The following is a 14,447-nucleotide window of genomic DNA, read 5'->3' as shown; positions in this document are numbered from 1 at the left end:
GCAACACTTGGCTTGCAGGTCGATGCTCAATCCACGGAGCCACAGCAGCCAGGGCGGTCCATTCTTAAGTATGCAATTTATGTAAGTTCTTTAAAGCATTCTAAGCTTATGGTTATCCCTTCTGCCCTTCTTTGTTAACAATTACTCAAGGCAGAGGATGAATTCTGATTGGGCATTCATTTGATTCTTCAAGTTGTGGAGCTAAGCAGTATGCTGATTTGGTGTTTATATGAGGTCTATCCAGAAGGTATCCAGCCATGTAATATGAAAAAAAGACATTTATTGAAGAAGATACAAGAAACATTGTACATAGGAAAATGACACCTCAGTTACCTTCAAAGTAGGCACCTTGGGACCTCATACAGTACTCCCAATTGCCATCAGCTGCCCCATCATATTTTCCTGAATCTCATTGACGGCCTTAAGTCTCTTCCCCTTCAAAGGTGATTTTAGTTTTGGGAAAAGCCAGAAGTCACAGGCTGCCAAATCAGGGCTATAGCGGGGCTGAGTCACCTTGGTGATTCCATGTTTTGTCAAAAACCTCTGCACTAGACGTGATACATGAGTGGGCACATTGTTGTGATGAAGCTGCCAATCACCAGTTGTCCATAGCTGCAGCCTTCTGAATCACCTGAATAGTTTCTGTCGAGGAATGTTTAAGCTTAATGCAAACTTTGATGTAGATTCATTGGTCTACTTTGCTCAGTTTGAATGCAATGGCCACACAGCACACATGCTGACTCAACTATATCTACCACCCCCACTGACTAGTAGAGTGAAGTCATCATTGTTCACATACGTGCATTCCAGGCCACTCTCCTTGGCTGCCATGTTACATTGCTGTCATGCAAACCGTTCTCATTATATTAACAATGGCTGGACTTTTTCCAGACAGACCTCATTGTATTTGTGACTGGGATGATAAACATCAGGCCAGATGAAACCCACACTGTCAATTTTCTTGTAAGAGAGAAGACATTTTTCTGGATGATGTAGCTGTGGAAAAATGTAGGTCATGAGTGACAGTGCTTTATTTTGTCTCCAAGGTCTGACTATACCTCTAGGTGGAAGATGAAGGTGACTCATGTAGAGAGTTTAGCCTGGTAGACTCACCCAAGTCACTAGTTATTTTGGAGAGAAGATTTCAGGGAGTGCTAGAGTATGATTACTTTTTTAATGTATGTTGAGTGATAGGGCTAAGGATTAAAAGCTTAAGAGAGTTACAGCATCTTTAGCAATGACAGGTGAGAAAGACATCATGTTGATTATGAAATAAATATAAATGAAACTAATTGCTTGGCAAAGCAAACAAACAAACAAAGAAACAAAAAACCCACAACCTTGGACTATGGCTAATTGTGCAGAAAACTACTTTTCTGCAATAGAAACTCATAAAATCTAAAAGGTATAGTACTGAAGTCAATATGATGTGGAGTAATATGGAAGACTGGGAGGAAGGAAGAAGTTTATTATCAAAAAATTTCACCTGTAATCCAGTCTTCTGAGATTGGTTCCATGGATTGTGTTTTAAGGACTTTACAGTGAAGTAAATTGAAATTGTCAGAAGAGGGATCAGGTCAACAGATTTCCAGGAGCTGTCTTATGAGGAACTGGGAAGTTATACCCTCATAAAATAGGCACCTAGAATACTGGCTTTTTATGTTAAGTTCTCGCAATAACCACTTTAGCTGGAGAGCTACTAGACAGAAAGGAAAAAAGGAAGGGAGAGAAGGAAGGAAGGAAGAGAGGGAGAGAGGGAGAGAGGGAGGAAGGGAGGGAGGGAGGGAGGGAGGAAGTCAGGAAGGCAGTGATGAATAGCATAGTTTACAAAAAAAAAAAAAAATAGTCACCAGTCATATGAAATAGGAATGCAAACTGCTGTTGGTCTGGTTTCAGGCATCACCTCTCTGAGGTGAGGGTCTTACCTGAGTAATGTGTGGCCCAGTCCCAGTGGTGACATAAAGGGGCTTAATAGACACGCTTCTCTGTTTAGCTAGGATGACCATATATTCTGGTTTGTCTATGATGGACCTGGCTTTTGCATTTCTATGGGCATATTAATTAATATTGCAACACTTTACTTTTAAAAATGTTCTGATTTGTGCTATAAGCTGTGTGAGAAATCTTACGAGCCATTCCCAACATGTTACAAATGTCTGTTCACCTACATGACTCCAGTGTTAAAGAGTGAGCTCTTCAAGGATAGGGGCTATATCTTATTCATTTTTGTGTACCTAATTTTTATTCCAGTGCCTGGCACATAATAGGTACTCAATATTTCAAGAATAAATGGGTTAAATGCTAACTTAAGGAGTCCTTCTTTGAAAGTACCTTTAGGAATGACATTTTATGTCACTTTAGAGTACCTGAATGAAGTGCTTAGAACTGGATCATCTATTAGACCTCCTCCCCCAACCAAGGGGAATGAGTGTGGGAGCTACATGAGAAAGTACTTTAAACAGCTGATATGTAAAAAGAGACATATCTGTATGCTTCAGAGTTTTGGGCCAAAGCTGACTTTGAGCCTATCTTCTTCATGATGATGTTTTTAAAAAGTGCTATAGTCATTCAGCCCTTTGAGAGCTTACAAAAAGCTCTGTAATTCTTAAGGGATCCCCAGTGTGAGCCCTACTGTCCTTCCCTCTGCTGTGAGAACATCTGTTGGGAAGGACACACTTTTCTGTACTGTGTGCAATTCTTTAGATAGACTCATAGATGTATCGCTGAAAGTGACCTTGGACTGTCTCGTTCCAATCTCATCCTAAGACACGAAATTGGCTCAGGCAGGTTAAGCAACTGGCCAAGCCCACAGAGCTAGTTAGTGTCAGAAGCCAGTTCTGGTAAAGAAGAACTCTCTCTAGGGTTCCTTCTGTCCTCAAATATCATTTTTAAATCTTTTTTTTTTTTTTTTTTTTTTTTGAGCATCCCAATTTCAACCCCTTTCCTGCTTTCCAAGACTTACTTGGAATTAGGCTTTGCCAGTTGGAAAAGTCATGCCTTGATCAGCAGAACTCACTTTGCACAAAGAGAATTTGGGGGTTCAGAGAAAAACATTGCAGACTAATTTCTAAATAATTTTAGAAGGAATGAATGGTTTTGGTTACCTGCTGACTCTCTTGAAGGGGAAAATGGCTTGTCCTGTACACCAATATAAAGAATGCAGGGAGACCTCAGAATAATGTGGAGGCATCGAGGAAATGTAATTTCCCACAGGGCGTAGAGAGGGAGGGTCAAGTTTCCATGCTGCACGTATTAAATTGACAACAATTCCCCATGTGGTTCTTGAGGCGAAGGCAAGCTCTTTTCCTTTGTGTGTAACCCAGGCATGAAAACTGACAGGAACAGATGTTCCATCCATGAATTCTGAAGTTTGGCAGTTAATAAAGGGTCCCGAGACATGGCATAAATGAAGGCAGGTCATCTTGGCTGTCCATTCTGTCATGTGGATGGAAAAATGTGCTGGGTGGAAGTAAACAGCCCTCAGGACTCTGGGCTGGCTGGGGAGGGTGGTCTCCAGGGTGGGTTGGGAAGCTGACCTTTCCCCCATTTCACTCAGACTTGTTTTATTAACGACCTTAGGGAGTAAGAAAGAACTTGAAAATGAAATTCACAGATGATACTGAAAGGAGAAATCTGACAAACACCAGCATAAGCAAAGGAATAACCTAAAGGAATTAGGAAAATGGGAATGGCAGGGACAAAAAGCGAATCATCATGGAAAAATGCAAATGGATATGTCTGGGGCAAAATAATCCACAAACCAGATATTCATTGGGCAGGAAAATGTGAAAGCACAGTAAGAATGAAAGTCTGCTGTAAAAGAGTTGATTCTCACAGTTGCAAAGACCAAAGAGGAGTGGCAGGCAAGGAGGGAGAGGGCTTGGAAGATGGGTGGTCCTTACAGGAGGCGAAGAGACCTCATTACAGTTCCTGCTCCATCTTCCTCCTCACTTAATGTGTTCCTGGCCCGTTCTGATGTCCCTGAGGCTGGTGGGATAAACTGTGTTTCTTGCTGGTGCTATGAGATGTATATCTATAGAGTAAGCAGGTAGCATCCCAACCATCAGACATCTGCCGTGGAGTGAGCTTTTCAGAATGTATTCTTTTTCTTCTTTTTTTCGCTTTTATTTTTATGAAATTTTTTTATAAAGTAGGTTTTATCTATCAAAGATTATCTAGGCTATTCTTTAGGGAAAAAAATGAGAGAGTGATAAAGAATTTCTATTAATGAACAAACATGTCCTATTTATGTCATTCAGAATAACATATCTGGGATAATTTTGTCTTTGTTATTTTGATTTGAGAAATGTGTTACCCAACTCTTTCCTTTTAACTTCACTTGTATAACTTCAACAATTACAAACTGATGATGACCAGAGAGTCTCACATTTTCCAAAACAGCCAACATGTTTATTACTTTGGAATGGCTCTGTTTTGGAAAGTCCCGCCTGAGACCCCACTGAAGTGCTCTGTATTGATGCAGGCCTTCAGCTGAAGGAATTCTGAAGAAAACCAGAGCTCTCCACTCTTCTCCTATTATAGTGGAGTCAGAGCCCCTGGCACAGGCCTGCTTTCCCTGAAAGTTCTTCATCTTGTTTTGAGAAGCTCTTCAATTTGGGAAGCTAGACCAGAAATCAAGGTCTTATGAGTATTGACTGAAATCATTAAAGTACAAGAATAGCAGTGTGGATTCCTGGGAACACTTTTTATCCTCTGAGTGGATTATTCAGAGGAATTATCCCAAATATATAAGCTGAAAGGGCATAGTTAAGCCTGCACAATTGGAGAACATGCTTCTCACTACAACAGGAAACCATTTAATAAGATTATTTTGGTTTTGGTTTTCAGATCTTTTTCCATCTTCCTTTAATCACGATAATTCTCAATAGGGCATCTGATGAGAATCACTTGAGGAGCTTGCTAATAACACCTCAGGATTTGACTCCACCCAGGTCAAGGTGGTGGGAGCGGGGTGGAGCTCAGGGGTCAGATGTGGTGGTGGAGAGCAGAGAGGGAGGCAGAGTCACCATGTGTAGCTGAAAACTTCCCAAAGCTACTTGACCTCCCCCCAGATGACCTGACCTGGGCCAGTGGACCAGTTGCCTACTGTTGAGAAGCTCTAGGGTGTAGCTGGAGACACTGTTTCTGGGAGCCTATCTTTAAGGCTTACTTCTAAGTCATGGCCTTGGTAGGTGACCCTTGGTTCAGGTGTCAGAGGAGGAAACCTATTGTCACCTGACTCAGCTTCTTGCCTCTCACCCCTCGTCGGCAGCCGTCCGTCTCGAGAGACGATGGTGTAGCTTCTTAAGAGTCTATCTGCACCGCCGAGAATGGCTGTGCAGTCCGACTCGGGAGTGACACGGTATCTGTCTCCTCCCGTGTTGAATCGACATCTTGCGATGACGCTGGAGTGTCCTCTCCAGTGAAGCTGAAGCTACAGAGCCTGGGCAGGGTGATATGGAGGGTCTGCTGTTGCCCATGCAGCAGACCCCCCCTCTCTTCGCAGCTGAAGGGTCCAAGGGAAAGACGGAGTCAATACAGCTTGGCTTCAGGTGCGCCGCAGGAGTTGCCGGTGTTGACTACAACGTCAAACCGCCTTAGGGACTCCGGCTCCGGATTTTCTGTCGGGGTTTACTCCCCTAGCCTTTCCCCTGAAGAGGTATGCCACAAGGCAGCGGAGGTTTTTTGGAGTCAGAGTTTTCCTTCTCTGATGTGCCCTGACTGGAAGATCGAACCAGCGACACTTAGCTCGCAGGCCGACGCTCAATCCACTGAGCCAAACCAGCCAGGGTTCCTCTCACCCCACACTCTGTCATAACCTTAAAAGACCATTCCTCACCAGTGACTGGGATGGCCCAAGCTAGCATGGGCTCCAGGCTGGAGCTGGGTTGGGTTGAGTGTGGAAGAGGAAGGGAAGATGAGGGCTTACCTTTAGGAAGCCAAAATCGGTTGTCAATTCCAAGAGGCCAGAAACAAGAGGCAAAACCAAGAGGATCTGAATAAGGGTAGAAACAGTACTGAAGTCAATGTGGGAATGAAGAAAGAGGTGAAGAGGATTGCTCTGAATGGTGAAAGAAAGCCTAAAGCTCAGCTTTGTGTTTTATAGCAAACATGTTTCTCTTGTGTGTTCCAGCTGTTGGCTCTGGAGTTCTTGGGTGGGCATGTCTAATTTAGAAGTTCAGGGTTAAGACAAGTGCAGCTGACTGCATCTCTTGGCTGAAAGCCCAGTTCGGCTTCTACAGGTCCCACTACGTACGGCCTGCCTGATAGAAAGCTTTGGACCCCCACGGGGAAAGAAGTGAGATGTCCAGCAGGGTCAGGCCCAGGGGGCTAACGTGACCCCTGTAGGGTTAGAGTTCACAGTCCAAGCAGGAATGAGTAAAACTGAGCTCCCAAAATGGGTGACAAGCTGGAAAAGAACCCTTATTTTTTGAGAGGGAGGCACAGTATGTTCTGTTGCTTCTCTTGTAGGTTTGCAAATGACCTATGAGGTTCACCCCTTTAGTTTGCTCTTTTCTCTTATAGCTTAGAGGAAAAATTAATCTAAAGCGTCCTGAACCTTGGAATTAACTACATTTCACCAGAGAAGACTTCCCTGCATCCCTGAAAAAACCTCAGGCAGCACAAACAGAGCACTGTCTAATGCTCACGATGATGTATGTTGAAAGCTTTCTTTGGAAAAGTCTCGGGCCGTGGTGGTATAGGAGCCCAGCATTCATTCTGCAATGCAGCTGTCCTCACACAGGATGCTCTTGACTCCCAGCCTGGTCCACAATGACGCCATGCATACATGTTGGTGTGGACATACAGAACGGGTTTCAGCACTGCAGGCTCACAATTGGCTGCCAGTCAAATTCGCCGTCCAACTCGTGCACAGGCTGCTTCACAAATCTCAGACAGAACAGCCTTGTACCTACTGCTTCACCTTGAATGAGAAATGTACCTTTCATGGTCTCTTTCTTGGCTCAAGTTCTTGGCACTTTCGGGCCTTTTTCTCTGGAGACACGGAACATGGCGCTGTGGCCATTTGGGGAACTCTGCTTTTCCATTCTGACCCATGGGGGGTGCCATGGGATACTGAGGGTGTTGGGTGGGCCCTCCTGAAGCACATGAGCATGTGAGTATGTCCTTCAAGTTAGAGGTCTGTGGTTTATTAAAGAAACTCACCTATCCCTCAGCATTGGAAAATATTTAATGTACAATGTTGCCCGTGAAAAATTGATGCTTTAAGCAAAGGATGAGGAAATAAGCTGTTTTCTCCTCATTTCTATCTTTGATTGCTTCATGATGGGGGTAGTGATGGGCAGAGGGCCACATGAGTTACTTCCTCCACAAGCAAAGTTCTCCATGAGCCGTGGAGATCCTTGGGTGGTATCTCTAGGCAGAGTATCTCGATTTCCACCCACACTAAACTCAGAGCTGCAGGTGGGCCTGTCTTCTCCTTGCCACATCATGCCATGAATAATTCTTTTTCTACACCTGCCCATGTACTTTTTCTCTAGTGAAAATGCCCTCCTTCCCTCACATTTCAGCTCCTTTTCATGCTCCAAGTCTGATGTCATCCTCTTCCTGACATAGTCACTGGTTATTTTAGCCCTGCAGAAATGACCTCCTGGCTGTGTCCTGCTGACCCTGCCCTAAAGGGCTCGCATGTTTGCATTTGTTGCTTTCTTGACCAGATAGTATACTCCTCCGGCGCAGGACCCTTGATGGAGTAAATGACAACGATTGGAGGGAAAGTGAAAAACTTTGACTTTGTAAGAACACAGTGGTAGCATTTACACATTTCTTTTTCTTCCAGAAAAAAAGAAATGTAAAGTTTCTGCAAAGTCTGCATGACTTACTTTTCTTATTCTCTGGAAGCAGAAGAAATGTAAGTCAGGCAGACTTTGCAGAAACTGTTACCATTAGGTGAATATTATCAAAAAAGGGTGGCCTGCAGCACCGCATTCTTGTTTTAGAAGCAGATTCTTTGCCCTTCCCAACATCTTTCTCTCCTAGAAAAGCCAAAGATGGAGGCACTGGAGCCATGGTTGGGGCTGACACAGCTACTTCTGAAGTCACAGTGTCTGCAGGGAGAGATGACAAGAACGTCAGTGTCCTCCAGGCTCTGGGGCCTGTGCCTGCAGGTGTGGCATGGAAGGGACTCTGCTCTGCTTTACGGTGATTTTATATTTTTAAGGGGCATGGATCTGGGACGCTCTTGCTCACCATTATTTTCTCACTCCCTAATAAAGGACTTGGCACCTGTTTAGCAAATATTTGTTAAGTGAATCAAAAACAACAGAATGATATAATTTATGAGAAAGAATATGCTACTGCTACTGAAAGGAAAGGAAAGGTAGTGGCCCCCAAAAGTGCTTTTGAGTGTGCTTGAATTGTGGCTTAAATAAGAGTGACGATTTCTGAGCTTTCACTTGGGGGAATTTAGGTATCGCATCCACTTGGAAAGATCAGTGAAGTCTCTATCCGGAACATCAACAGTTTAACCACTGTTTTGTGCCTTAGCCCATGAGAACTTGTGAATTCCAATAAGCCCCATAAAGCCTTCACCTTTCCACTTCAAATGGTAGTTGATCTTATAAGTCAGTGGCCTTACCAATAAATACTAAAAAGCTGGCTTTTAGGATAAGCCAAGGACACATGATAGCTGCCTACATATCTCTGCTTGGTTGAGATTTAGACCTTCTCTGACATAGCCTAGAACTTTGGTAGTTGGTATATTTGCACCTTATGGGGACTTGAAGGCCCAGGAATTCCCAAGGCTCTCCTGGGACCCACTTTTACACAAACGTCCTTGTCGCTCACAGGAGGCATGAATCCCTGAAGCAGGCCAGCAGCGGTCTCAGCAGCCGGTTTCTCAGGAAATTCCAGGTTAGCCACAAGCATTTCAAGAGTCCTGGAAATTCTCCAGTGGACTAACCCAAACACACAGGGGCAGGGTTTTCACAGGGCCAGGTGGGCCCAGGAGGCATGGAGGTATTTACTCTGATGGGTCCCTACGCACGCTGGGCGTCCGGGAGGGGAAGCTTGCGCAGCATGGGGGCCTTTCTCTGGTGTCCAGCAGCTCTCTCTGGGGAAGAGCTGTTTGCTTGGTGCTCTCCCATCCTTCCAGAATCTCTAGAAAGTGTTGTCAGTGGCTATTTCCAAGCACACAGCAGAGAGCAAGAGCCAACAAGAATCTCTAGGCTCTTTGGGTCTCAGCTCTGCTGTGTTCCCTGCCAACCTGAATGCATACCTGGGGAGGAGAGCAGGAGCGACGGATGGCCACAGGAAAATTTTCCGCCGTCTCCATTATTGCTGGCATGGAGCCGCACTGTAGGTAGACAGACTGTCTGTTCAGAGAAAAGGAAAGATGGGGTCTGGTGAGGGAGTAAGTGAGGTAGCGAAGGAGGAAAGGAGAGCAGGGAAGCAAGAGGAGAGAAACAAAGGCAGGCGGAGAGGGACGCAGTACAAGCTGGCACTCATGGGCGGGGCCAAAGTGTCCGGGCAGGCCTCTGAACGGCCAAGTCCAAGTGCATACCACGAAGTGAGATTTGTCTGGTTAATCATGAATCATGTTCAGTTTAAACATTTTGACTCAACTACTCTATGGTAGAAATTCCTTTTAATGTTATATCACTCAAAGTGACTTCAGTATTCACAAGGGTAAGGGGCTATGGATCTCAATAAAATCCAGAATTTTTTTCAAATACCTCCAATATAACAGTTTCCAACTCCCACTCCTAAAAATAATAAATAAACATACATGTGAGCACATGGCCTTGTAGGTTCCCAAACTGTCTTTGGACTATGTTTATTTCTGCTTCACTTCTATTCCAGAAAACATGGAACGCAAAGAGTGAAGATTATGGATTATAGGAATAATCTGTAATCCCCTCTGTTTTTATTTTTCAAGAATCATCATTCACAGGCTTTGGTGCTAAGATTATTAATGGTTTGAAATTGCTTGCATGGCACCACAGAAAAGACTTAAGATACTCTATGACTTAAGATTTACAGCTCCCACAGCTGACCTTCCCAGATATTGCAGGAACAAAAAGGATTGTTGTCTAGCCCTAGTGACACTTTCCCCAATTCCCAACAGGAATGGCAACAGAAAGGAAGTAATGCCATCCTGAGAGATAAACTTTAAAATAAAACCTTAAGGGATCAGAGCAGACAGAAGCAAAATCCTGAGGCACTCTGTCCTGGGAAAGAAAAATGAGAGGCAGGATAGAGAGATCTGCACTTACAGACAGGGAAAAGGAGAAGCCAACCACCAAGCATTTCCATGAGCAAAAGAAAGATGGCGCATACATACAATTACACCGGAAAGAGGTGAAGGGTGGGCAGAACAAACAAGGGTCTGGAGAATAGCTCCCTCTTGCCCTTGAGGAATTTAAAATGTTAGCCTTTCAAAGAGTGAATTCTATGGTTTTTCTCAATACATGTCCCATCCTAAGACATGTCTGGAAAAGGCTTATTAAGAATGTCGTCACTAAGGTAATTTCTCTGTGTTTTTTTATTGCAGATTACCTTTTAACAATTGATCTTTTACCTGTAAGATTTACATTGTGATTGCTTCTGTGAGGTTTTTAGAAGTTTTAAATTTAACAAAATTAATTATTATAACATAATAAAGTAGTAAATAAGGCTTTGAAAATCTAAGTCAATAATAATTTTAGTATTATCATTCAAAAAGATTTTCTCTTAACTTCCAACAACTACCTTTGTGTTTTGAGGTGCTCCCAGGCCTGTCCTTGACCTCCTAAATCATCTAGGATCCCATTGGTCAGAATTTCCTAAGGCCAGTCCAAGTCTGCGTTAAAACAGGGAGAGAAAAAAAGAGGAGAGAGAGAGAAGGCTTAGCACTTAACCCCACCTGGTGGAGCGAGGCCAAGCTTAAAGAATCCTGACAAATGAACCCCCCCAAAAAAGGTGCTGGTGCCAGTTCAGTGGACCAGGGGAATTTTTTAAATATAATTAGAGTCTGTCACCTTTTATCTTGGGTCAGTGGACACATTCGCCCCATTGACAGCCTGTTTAATCATTCACTCTAGTCACTTGAATCTTAGAAAACTCTTTGGTGGAGATAAGTTCAAATAACTGATTTAAATAAAAAGAAATAGAGGAAAAGTGGTTTTAAAACTCTTAGGACAATGTATTTAAAGCTTGTAGCCTGTTGATAACGATGGTATCTTTCCTGCAACAGGCAGGGGTCCATAGATTCTGCCCCAGCCCTCTGCTGCTCACTCTGTTCTCACTGCCTGAGGCAGGTCACCACAGCAGCAGGTGGCTCCAGGAGGCATCACTCCAGGGGGTGCCTCTCACCTAAGGCCATGTTTCTCCATCAGGAAACACCAGAATGCAAACTCCAGGAGGTCCCGGGCCAAGAGCATATTGCTTGTTTATTCAGCACCTAGCACAATAGCTCATAGTATAGGCATTCAATAAATATTCATTAGATGAAATGAATGAACATTATTTTCTGTTGTCAGTCACCCAGTCGGTTTACCAAACAATTCCAAACTCCAGCTCAGAATCACCCCCTTGCTCCCTTGACACTATTCTACAAAAACACAAAATTGGAAACTTGCAATGAGCTTATGTTCCTGTTCTCTAGTCCCTACCAACTTCTCCTTAAATACATCTGATTATCTCCCTTGTTCCCCTGCAAACAGAAAGCCACCATATACACCTCAAGCTTTGCATATAATAATAATAGCTCTCCTTTGAATTTTCTATTTTCTCCTTGTTCAGCACACCTAGCAAACTGGTACTGTGTTGTAAAGGAGATTCTTAGCTTCCTGGCCTACAGTGGCTTTCTGTTTATGCTCAGACCAAGCACAGAGGCAGGAATGTCCAAAGGAGCAAGCACTGAATGACCTTCTGCCACTCATGCCCTGTGAGACCCTGGGAAGGCTGCCTCGCCACCCTGACTTTTCATTGCCTCGGCTATAAGACGTGAGGTTTGGAATAGGTAGTTTCCAGAAGTAAGTCCATACTAAAATACTACCATTACCACTGAATGTCCTGCCAACTCCACAACTGCCTCCATTAATTTTACATTCCTCATCCATTTAGACTCTGTCTCTACCTTCATTTCACACATGCCAGTTACCTTCTATCCCTCTCAGGCTTCCCAGTCTACACCAACAGGCTCAATTCCAGCACTTAATCTTGGCTCCACCTTTTGCTCCACCTGAAACACATCACCCCACCTCCTTATTAGTTCAAATGCAGCACCTCCTTCAAGGTCCACCTCACATCCAACTTCTGTGAAACCTTCCCCACCTGCCTATAGTGACATCCCCTTGATCCAAGACCCTGTAGCAAAGTGCCACACAGTCTTCTCAAGGCAGACAGTCCTAGAGAAGATCTCCCAAGGGAAATGACAATGAACCTCCAAATGAAGGGAGCAGCCATAGGTTCCAGACTTCAAAAACCATGTACCCAAGTTAAATACTTAAAACAAAAACTTCTTCGTTTATGTTTGCTTTTAAGCTACATATATTGGATGATATGGAAAAAACTTTATTCTCTTCATAACTATGGAAGAATTTTCCTTTGTAAGAATAGTGTTTGTGTTGCAAGAAATAAGGAAGATAGTTCGAAAGGACAAAACCCCAGAGAATATGCTCGAGTAACAATAGATGGAACCCTAAATGCCCTCTCAGGGTGGTCTTTCCTACTAAGTCAGTGACTTTGCTGAGCACTAAGATGAGTGGAGGGTTTCCATGTAACAGAATATTGACTGGGTCTTTTCCTGTTGTCTAGAATTTTTGACATAGTCCCATGCTGAGAACAATAGAGGAAATGTAGCCTCGCATTCCACGGAGAGAAGTTAAACACACACATAGGACTTAATTAAAAAACAGGAACACTGACCCTGTGACTGTCCACCTCCCTGCATACCTGCTGCCTAGGGAGGGGGAGAACTACGAAGGCAGATCTGAATGCAGAAATGGGACCCTACTCCCCACTTACAGAATTGCAAGCATGTAGCCCTATTTGGCAAAAAACGGAATCAGATTGAAATTAGGTTGTTTCTGGTAAGTTATAGGCTGAATAGGAAAGGGTGGTGTTTAAGAACATGGCCTCAGGCTTATTTAGCCTGGGTTCGATCATACTGTGCCACTTAGTAGCCAGAGAAATTACTTCATTTTTGTGAGCCTATTTCTTCATCCTTAAAAAATGCAGATAATAACAGCACCTACTTAACAAAGCTTTGTGAGGAGTGAAAGAAGTGATACTTGTACTGTGCTCAGCACAGAGCCAGTCCCTTGGTCAGTGAATGTGAGCTATTATGTATGTGACCGACATTCAACCAGCCAGCAGCAGAAACTCAGCTGAAGAAGGCACTGTCTTCTCCACCTACATAGAACACAAATATTTATTCTTCATATGAAAGTCCCTTTCCTGTTGCATGTGAGATTTTGCTTCCCAAGTAAACAACTGTAAATCTCAAGTATGCGTCTGCATCACAGTGGCTAATAAGAGAGACCCCACAGGCAGCAAAAATGATGAAAAACCTGTTTTGCAGTTTTCCTAAACTTCTGCAGGTGATGGGGGCCCTTCTGTGGAAGGCTCAGTATTAAGCGGTTTCGTGACTCTATCAATAAGCACAGTTATCTTTCCATTTCTTCCTAATTGTCATGTATAATAGCAAATAACTTAGGAGACACAGGTAGTCACATGAAGAGTCACATAGATCAAACTCTGAATCAGCTTAATTCCTTGGAAAGGGGTTGTCCTGTATAGACAAAAATGGCTCTGCTGGTGATGATGACATCATTGAGTGGTGATTGTGCTAAGCATCAAGGAACACTGAGCCATGCTCATTATAATATTTTTCTGGGTTACCAATAACTATGTATTGCCTGGCTTAAAGCGCATCTTTCTTGGAACCTGAAAGACACAGGCTCTCTCCTCTCTAAGTTGACTATGTTGCCACAGATGGTTACTGTGACCTTGGATGCCTTAAAGCCATACACAAGTCAACAGAGTTAATTGGCTTAGACATTCTTAAGCATGATGCAGGGACCCCACCTCTGGGATAACAACACCCTAATTCTAAAAGGGCCTGTGGGAAATTTACAGGGTCATGGTCAAGTTATTTGCATGCATATCAAAAATGAAAATCCATTCCAGCAGGCCACATTCTAACTACAAACCCCAGAAGAAGTTATGAAGACACCATAGGAAAACCAACCAGTCTGTGAGCAGTATCTCAGCATGCTAGGGAGGTGAACCAACTACAGTAGTGGTTACAAAAGGCTTGGGCAGCATAGCATGGTCTTTGACACCAGATGTTTTCCTTATGCTAATTTTGTAGATAGCAACTTTTGCCTGACATTTCCATGGTTAAACCAAGGACAGCATAAAATATATGTATTTTTTTGGACTTCCATCTATATTGAAATCACTTTTCCGTGCCACTTTTAGAGCAGCAGGGAGCCCCAGAT

General features: G+C 43.5%; 1 long non-coding RNA gene across 2 annotated transcripts in view; it reads right to left on the bottom strand.

Annotated features, from left to right (window-relative positions):
• Nucleotides 1–325: 325 nt before the first annotated feature.
• Nucleotides 326–14,447, bottom strand: part of LOC150016258 (uncharacterized) — a 29,075-nt gene continuing 14,953 nt past the window's right edge. The window contains exon 3 of one of the 2 annotated variants that reach the window (XR_016510042.1): nt 326–642. This is a non-coding gene — a long non-coding RNA (uncharacterized LOC150016258). Of the gene's footprint in view, nt 643–5,935; nt 5,996–14,447 lie in introns of those variants that run through there. The other variant, XR_016510043.1, reaches the window with a different exon arrangement.

The sequence above is a fragment of the Furipterus horrens genome, unplaced genomic scaffold (genome assembly GCF_987537825.1).
Source record: "Furipterus horrens unplaced genomic scaffold, mFurHor1.1.pri manual_scaffold_3, whole genome shotgun sequence".
Classification (NCBI taxonomy): Eukaryota; Metazoa; Chordata; class Mammalia; order Chiroptera; family Furipteridae; genus Furipterus; species Furipterus horrens.
The sequence above is the reverse complement of the archived record's forward strand: the minus strand, read 5'-3'. Positions and strand labels throughout refer to the sequence as shown.